Source organism: Oryzias latipes, chromosome 16, assembly GCF_002234675.1.
Source record: "Oryzias latipes chromosome 16, ASM223467v1".
NCBI lineage: Eukaryota > Metazoa > Chordata > Actinopteri > Beloniformes > Adrianichthyidae > Oryzias > Oryzias latipes.
The window spans coordinates 28,798,385-28,803,760 of record NC_019874.2 but is presented as its reverse complement, the minus strand read 5'-3'; positions in this window follow the sequence as shown (position 1 = coordinate 28,803,760).

The following is a 5,376-nucleotide window of genomic DNA, read 5'->3' as shown; positions in this document are numbered from 1 at the left end:
AACAGAACTTTATAAAGTATAACATAAGTATAACAGGAAGAGAATGCCAATGTGCAAAGCAGTAATCAAAGCAAAATGTGGCTACTATAAAGAACCTAGAATATGATATATTTTCAGTTGTTTCACACTTTTTTGTTATAATTCTACATGTGTTAATTCACAATTGTGATGCCTTCAGTGTGACTCTACAATTTACATAGTCATGAAAATAAAGAAAACTCTTTGAATGAGAAGGTGTCTCCAAACTTTTGGTCTGTACTGTATAAAATGAAAATAAAAAAACGCCCCTCTCACCCTCTGCGGGTGGTTTCTCCTCCAAGCTCGGGTCCTCTACCAGAGGCCTGGGAGCTTGAGGATCCTGCAGTATCTTAGCTATTCCTAGCATGGCGCTTTTCTGGACTGAGAGGTCTGAGGTCTTTCCAGGTATCTGTTGTAGCCACTCCTCCAGCTTGGGGGTTACTGCCCCGAGTGCTCCAATTACCACAGGCACCACTGTCACCTTCACTTTCCAGGCTTTCTCCAGTTCTTCTTTGAGTTCCTGGTATTTCTCCAGTTTCTCATGTTCCTTCTTCCTGATGTTCCCATCGCTTGGCACTGCCACATCCACCACAACGGCTTTCCTCTGTTCTTTATCCACCACTACAATGTCTGGTTGGTTCTTCAGTACCATCCTATCAGTCTGGATCTGGAAGTCCCACAGGATCTTTGCCCTCTCATTCTCTACCACCTTCAGAGGTGTTTCCCATTTTGACCTTGGGGTTTCCAGTCCATATTCTGCACACATGATCCTGTATATTATTTCAGCCACTTGATTGTGGCGCTCCATGTATGCTTTCCCTGCCAGCATCTTACACCCTGCAGTTATGTGCTGGATTGTTTCAGGCGCCTCTTTACACAGCCTTCACCTTGGGTCTTGTCTGGTCTGAGCCTCTATGGCTCTGGTGCTCAGGGCTTGTTCCTGAGCTGCCAGGATGAGTGCTTCAGTGCTGTCCTGTAGGTCAGCCCTTTCTAGCCATTGGTAGGACTTCTTGATATCAGCCACTTCAGTTATGGTCCGGTGGTACATCCCATGCAGGGGTTTGTCCTCCCATTAGTATCTGTCCTCCAGCACTGTGTCCTCTGCTCTCCATTGCCTGAGACATTCACTGAGCACACTGTCATTTGGGGCCTTGAGCTTGATGTACTCATGCATCTTGGATGTTTCATCCTAGATAGTGGCTTCTACACTCACTAGTCCTCGGCCTCGTTCCTTGCGGCTAGCATACAGTCTCAGGGTGCTGGATTTGGGTGGAACCCTCCATGCATGGTGAGGAGCTTCCGTGTTTTAACATCCGTGGTCTGTATCTCTTCCTTTGGCCATCTTATTATTCCTGCAGGGTATCTGATAACTGGCAGTGCATAGCTGTTTATTGCCCGGGTCTTATTTTTGCCATTGAGCTGGCCTCTCAGGACTTGCCTTACTCATTGGAGGTATTTAGTTGTTGCAGGTTTCCTTGTTGCCTGCTCCAGGTTGCCATTTGCCTGCGGAATTGTAGCCTAATGTCATCCATGTAGAGGAGGTGACTGATGTTGGCCCCATTTCTGAGTCGGTATCCATAGCCAGTCTTGTTGATTATTTGACTGAGGGGATTCAGACCTATGCAGAACAGCAGTGGGGACAGAGCATCACCTTGGTATATCCCACATTTGATGGACACTTGTGTAAGTGGCTTGCCATTGGCTTCAAGGGTGGTTTTCCACAGCTTCATTGAGTTTCCTATGAAGGCTCTTAGAGTCCTGTTGATGTTGTACAGCTCCAAGCATTCAGTTATCCACGTGTGTGGCATTGAGTCATAGGCCTTCTTGTAATCAATCCAGGCTGTGCACAGGTTGGTGTGTCATGACTTGCAGTCTTGAGCGACTGTTCTGTCAACCAGGAGTTGGTGTTTGGCTCCTCTGGCGTCTCTACCAATGCCCTTCTGTGTGATGCTCATGTATTGATCCATATGCCAAGTTGTGGAGAGACAGGTTATGGGCCGGTAGTTGGGTGGGACTGCACCCTTTGAGGGATCCTTCTGGATCAGGATCGTTCGTCCTTCCGTTAGCCATTCGGGGTGAGTCCCATCTCTTAGCAGCTGGTTAATTTGTGCTGCCAGGCGCTTGTGAAGTGGGTGAGCTTCTTTAGCCAGTAGGCATGTATCATGTCAGGGCCCGGTGCTGTCCAGTTCTTCATACCTGAGACTCTTTCTTGGATGTCAGCCACTGTGATGGTTACTGGATTCTGTTCAGGGAGGTTGCTATGTTCTTTTCTCAGAGAGACCAGCCACTGGGCATTGCTGTTATGAGCTGTCTCTTTCTCCCATATACTTTTCCAGTACTGTTCAGTTTCCAGCCTTGGTTGGTCTGCTCTGCTTTTTTGACCCTGCCACTGAGCGTACACTTTTGCAAGCTGAGTTGCAAACAGCCTGTTTATTCGTCTGGCTTCATTGTCTCTTGTGTACCTCTTTAGGCGGCTGCTTAAGGCTAGTTGTTTGGCAGTTTACAGTGCTTCAGGTATGGGCTGTATCTCTTAGGTACTTGCTTCCTCATTGTACCTCTTTGAGCCTCTGTCAGCTTACTCACATCACTCTGAGTTGCCTTGATGTCGGCCTCTAACCGTTGCTTCCATGGTGGGTAGTGTTTTCTCCCATGGCTGCAAAAGATGATCAGAGTGGGACTTTAAGGGCATAGTGCACCATGAATTGTTCAAATCATCCCAACTTTACATTGGGACGATAGCGGGGTTAAACCAGAACACGCCCTCAGTCCACCAGTGCAGCTCACAGGGAATGAAAACCAACAGCAGCCGTGAGAGGCTGTCAAGAGATTCAAGAAGTTAGACATTGAGCATCAGAAGGAGTGAAGTGAGGTTGAAGTCTGAGCATCAAGAGACAACAAAAACATTCATGTGTATCCCTCTCATCAAGCCCCTCCCAGAAATGACTTCAGAAGTGTCTTACCTGGGCTAACGAGAAAGAGAACTAGACCGAACAAAAGTAAAGTGTGAGGGGAGGACAGAAGAAGTGGACAGATAGCAGTGTCACTGAAGATGTCAGCTCTAAATTCAGTGCAGCTCCTTCTGTTGTGTAAATTAAAAATACAGCAAATGATCATCCTTTAAAAAGAGGCAGAACATTTTCAGGTAAAAAAGCGTCTTAAGATCCAGCTGAAATTTCTTTTAACAGTTTTTCATAAATGTAATTTCTTTTACATAATAATCTTTTTAATCTGATAAAAACAAATATAATTTCAAATGTTAATGTTTTCTTCTTCTGTTTCTGCGTTATTTAATCCCTGCAGAGACATTTGATTTAAACAGCTAATGCAGGAAAATGACAGATAACTTGACAAACTGTAAAAGAGTTTAAAATAGATCTAATAGATTTAATTCATTAGTCTACACAAACTATAAGCCCAAATTTTTTGGTTCTTATAGACTTCATCAAAGCTGCCGACAAGAAATTTTGTTTTTAAGCCAACGGACAGAGAGAGACAGGCTGATGCCCAAACTTCACAGTAGACAGCTTTAATGATTGGATTTTTTTTACATTTTGAAAAATGTCTGCTCGAGTCTGATCTTAAAACTCCAAATTAAAATCTTTACACTTGTGGATATATGCATATTGCTCCAAAATGTTCCTGAATTTAAGTCTGTTTAATCCGGATTTTTAAAATATTTCATATTTTCTTTCAAAACCTATTTTCCTTTTTTTTTTAACAAATGTAAGCTCTGATTACAGGTGTGTCTTCTTTTAAATAAAGGAACAAACACAAAATGAAGAAAGTGGAACCAAAATAACACATCAGTGCTCACAGCTGCACTGAAGTTTTGGTAAAAGTGAGGATGCTATGTTCACCAGCCACCTGACAACATCTGCTCCGATTAATATTGATTAAAAAATGGAATCTTGATAGTATTTGATTTGTTGTTAAAAAAATATATCTAACACGATATTCAGAGATAGTTCTTACTTTAGATTAGCTGGAACGATGCATTTCTTGAGGAAACACTGATTTATCGGAGGGACCCGTGAAGGCAACACGCTGCAGAATCTCCTTGAAAGCTGAAGCGATGGCTCCCTCTAGTGTCTGAAAGCAGAAGCTGCAACAGCATTTAACTGAATCCAAAATCTTACAAATGAATGGTTTATTGATTTGACCCTATTCCATCAGTGACATGTCTATAGTTCACAATAATTTGCTTTTTTTTAAATTATTTTGCAAAGATTGTATCTTATTTACTTTTTTAATTATATTTATTTGGTATATTTATATTAAAATTTTGTGATTTTAGTTTGGGAATTCCCCAATCAGTGGTCTTCAACCTGGTGTAAAAAATGTATAAGTAAGTAAATAAACACAAAGATGAATGTGTTGTTAAATAATTTTTCATATTATTTCTATTTATATTACATTGCTATTATTTATTATATCAGAAATGTAAAGGTCTGTAAGGATTTGGACTACAGCCTCAGTTTTGTGTGGCTGCAGAATATCAGCCTAACTGCAGAAGCAGAAGTGCTGCTGTTGTATGTTCGTCTTTTAAAGAGTTACTGTAACACTGTGCAGTGATGCAGGAGCTCCATTATCAGCCTGCAGACACAGCAGCAGAGCACATCTCAACAATTAGGATGTTTGGCATTCCTGCTGTTCTCTGTGTAGATTTTGTTTTTTCCGAGAACTGTCTGTTTTCATAGAGGTGACAAAACATTAAAGATGCACCACACCACAAGAAGTGAGCAGCTCTAAGATCTCAGCAGTGAGGCATCCTCTTCCTGCATGTGTGTTTTTTACCTGCTGGTGTTTCGGTTTGACCTTAGGATCAAAAGAAAATCAGCATCTGGTTTTCTTCAAAAGGTTGCAACTGGTGTCACCTCAACAAAGTAAAAAGCAGTTTGACAGTCTTTTACATTTGGTGAAAATGTAGTTAATATTATTAAGAATTTGAGATGACTAAAAGAAAACATGAAATTAGTAAACTGCTTAAATAACTACATTACATAACATTTCTAAAAAAGTCCTAGTGTGAAAAAAGCTGAACAGTCGAAAATAAAGTGTTATATGCAGCTAAAAAAAGGTGTGCAAAGGTTGCTGCTCAGAAGCTAAATGAAAATGTTAATGTTACTTTAGTTGAAGACAGGACGACAAAAACGACAAATACAATGAAAGGCTATGAATGTGATGGTTTTTATAGAGAAAACTGATATGTCAAAAAGTAGAATTGTGCTTCAAAAATGACTTTAGGACATTTTGAATGATATCATAATGCTGGAATTTTAAGCTTTTTTCTTAAAATGTCTTTGTTTTTAATACACTTGTTCATTTTGTTGTTACCTAACAAACTTAGCTGACCTTTAA